We start from the raw sequence: 3,493 nt of genomic DNA, 5'->3' as shown, positions 1-3,493 counted from the left end.
GGGTCACTTAGTCGGTCAGAGAAATCAGGACATGGGGTGTGCAGTACCCGGAAGTGTCAAAGACCCTTTGTCTCACTCTTGACTTCATCCATCCTGATTCACCCCCCTGGGTCCGATGATGCTCCACCCACTGTGTGTGTGGAGGCAAATCATGAAAGGCTTCTCCAAAAGTGGGCCTCCAACTTTGCCCTGTACACATCAGTGTCATGGACTCCTTGACTGTATGGTGAACTATGTTAGCAAATTACCACAAGGATGATCATAACGATCAATGACGCCAATGCTGCCCATTGGACTTGTGGTGAGGAAAGTCTCACAATTACACTCCATCCCCAAGAATGTGCTGGTCTTATGTGACTGAAAGGTCTGCTCCCATTCCACTTGTGCTCTATGGCAACTGAAAGATGTATGAAAGTATAGAGCTGGAATCCAACCTCTCACTCAGCTCATAGGTTGGTGGTGCCTCCACGGGGACATGGCCTTCTCATAAGACGGACCCTGAGAATCTCCTCTCTCTCCCCCTCCACCTTTCTGCTTGCTAGAACTCTGCCACAGACCCTGAGAGCTACTGGAGCCCAGCTATATTTCCACTGATCTTGGATCCACATGGCCCTGCACGCACCAGCCTGTGATCTTCCTGCATTCTGCATCATTGCATGTGGCTCTGTGAGTCTGAAGAGGGACTTATGGACTAGTGTAAAGCTGATGAACTTGAATTGGACTGGGCTAGGATACCTGATTGATATGTAATTACTTCAATACATGAAGCTCTTGTGTGTGTGTGTGTGTGTGTGTGTGTGTGACTTAATTGATCCTGATCCATCTCTGGGCTCCGTAATGCTCCATCCACTGTGTAGATGGAGGCAAGTTATGAAAGGCTTCCCCCTGTCCACTAGAGCCAGTGCCCCTGTCTCTTCTCCCAAAGTAAGCCTCCTAGTTTTCCCTGTACATGTAAATGTTATGGCTTCTTTGACTGTACGGTGAAATATGACAGCAACTTACCACAAGGATTTGTTTGGGGGTAGTCAACCCAACCTAACACATTGCTCCTCATGAAAAAAGCACATTGCTCCTCATGAAACTGTGCAAAACCCACATTCTAAAGATGCCCATGATGAGGTAAGCAAAGCTCAGACAAGAAATTCACACCAGTCCTCACTCATCAGCAGGCACCAAGAGGCAGGACAAAGATCCACATCATTTAGATGGAGGGGCATCTCTTTCTGTTTCTTTCCCTCCCTTTTACTTTCTCTCTATAGGTGTCTCTATCATCTCTTTGTCTCCCTATCTCTGTCCTGTTTATTTGTCTATCTCTCTTTGTCACCTTCTGTCTTTCTAGCTATGCCTCCCTTTGTATCTCTTTCCACACATATCTCTCTGTCTTTCTGTTTCTCCATCTCTCTGTCATTGTCTTTCTCCAACTGTGTCTCTCTCTACTTCTATAGCTCTGTCTCTCTGCCTCTCCATCTTTCTGTGTGTCTCTCTGTGTCCTCCCAGTTTCATAGTCCATCCAGACGAGGCTTCTTCAGGCATCGATGCTGCAGTGGCCACCAGCAAAGCGTCCACCTCTCTTATCATCATCATCATCATGGCAGAGTGGCTCAGCTCCCTTCATCCGGGTCCTTGATCACATGTCCAGGTTGCCAATGCCGCATGCAGGCTCCACTTTTAGAATGTTGGATGTCTTGACTCATAGAACCTGCAGCAGAGCTCCTATGGAGAAGAGGGTTAGCAAACACCAGGAGCAATCATTGGTACAGAATAATGACAATCCCTATGACTGAAATTGCTCCAGGCTCAGACGGGAATTCAAATAAATAGAAATTGAACAAGACAAGCTTAAAAATGAATGGGTAGTTAAAGAAATAAAGAATTCAAATTCCTGAGAACAAGTGAGAATGAAAATACAACATAAAAAACCTTTTGGGAGAGCCCCGGAGTCAGAGCCGGTTCCTGTTCCATCTAAGCAGTCGCCCGTCGCCTCGTTCTCTTCCAACATGACAGATGCCGCTGTGTCATTCGCCAAGGACTTCTTGGCAGGTGGAGTGGCCGCGGCCATCTCCAAGACGGCGGTAGCGCCCATCGAACGGGTCAAGCTCCTGCTGCAGGTGCAGCACACCAGCAAGCAAATCACCGCAGATAAGCAGTACAAGGGCATCATCGATTGTGTGGTTCGTATCCCCAAGGAGCAGGGAGTCCTGTCTTTCTGGCATGGTAACCTGGCCAATGTCATCCGATACTTCCCCACCCAGGCTCTCAACTTTGCCTTCAAAGATAAATACAAGCAGATCTTCCTGGGTGGTGTGGACAAGAGGACCCAGTTATGGCGCTACTTTGCAGGGAACCTGGCATCGGGCGGTGCTTCGGGGGCCACATCTTTGTGCTTTGTGTACCCTCTTGATTTTGCCCGTACTCGTCTAGCAGCTGATGTGGGCAAAGCCGGTGCCGAACGGGAGTTCAAAGGCCTCGGTGACTGCTTGGTTAAAATCACCAAGTCTGATGGGATTAGGGGCCTGTACCAGGGGTTCAACATGTGTGTGCAGGGAATTATCATCTACCCGGCTGCCTACTTCGGCATCTATGACACCGCAAAGGGAATGCTTCCGGATCCCAAGAACACCCACATCTTCGTCAGCTGGATGATTGCACAGTCCGTCACAGCCGTGGCTGGGTTGACTTCCTACCCATTTGACACCGTTCGTCGCCGAATGATGATGCAGTTGGGGCGCAAAGGAACTGATATCATGTACACCGGCACGCTGGACTGCTGGAGGAAGATCGCTCGGGATGAAGGGAGCAAAGCGTTCTTCAAGGGCGCCTGGTCCAATGTGCTCAGAGGCATGGGTGGTGCCTTTGTGTTGGTCTTGTACGATGAAATCAAGAAGTACACATAAGTTATTTCCTAGTGGGTTTCCCCCATGAATGGGCATGTTGTATTATATAACATATCTCAAGCATTCTTGGCAGACGGTTGGCTGTCTAGATCAATGGCAACTACCTACTGGTTGAAAATGGGAAGCAATAATATTCATCTGACCAGTTTTCTCTTAAAGCCATTTCCACGATGATCATGATGATGATGGGACTCAATTCTATTTTTCATTTCAGTCACTCCTAATGAATAAACAAATTTGAAGAAATAAAAAGTATCTGAAACACACACACACACACACACACAATAAATAAATAAATAACCTTTTGGAAACAGTAAATCAGTATGCAGAGGGCAATTTAGTAATAAAACCTAACATAAAAACAATGGTGTGGGGGGAGAGTGGGGAGGGAGGGGAAAAAAGAGGACATGATGCAAAGGGCTTAAGTGGAGTGCAAATGCTTCAAAAATGATGAGGGCAAAGAATATACGGATGTGCTTTATACATTTGATGTATGTATATGGATGGATTGTGATCAGAGTTGTATGAGCCCCTAATAAAATGTTAAAACAAAACAACAACAAAAACAATGTTGGATGGAGCATTTTGGGTAAAGTGGC

The 3,493-nt window shown here is 46.9% G+C and overlaps 1 pseudogene; it reads left to right on the top strand.

Moving 5' to 3' along the window:
• Positions 1-1,979: 1,979 nt before the first annotated feature.
• On the top strand, positions 1,980-3,085 carry LOC142424298 (ADP/ATP translocase 2 pseudogene; annotated as a pseudogene).
• Positions 3,086-3,493: the final 408 nt, after the last annotated feature.

This window comes from Tenrec ecaudatus, chromosome 13 (genome assembly GCF_050624435.1).
Source record: "Tenrec ecaudatus isolate mTenEca1 chromosome 13, mTenEca1.hap1, whole genome shotgun sequence".
Classification (NCBI taxonomy): domain Eukaryota; kingdom Metazoa; phylum Chordata; class Mammalia; order Afrosoricida; family Tenrecidae; genus Tenrec; species Tenrec ecaudatus.
Note: the sequence above shows the minus strand (reverse complement) of the source record. Positions and strands in the feature narration are given on the sequence as shown.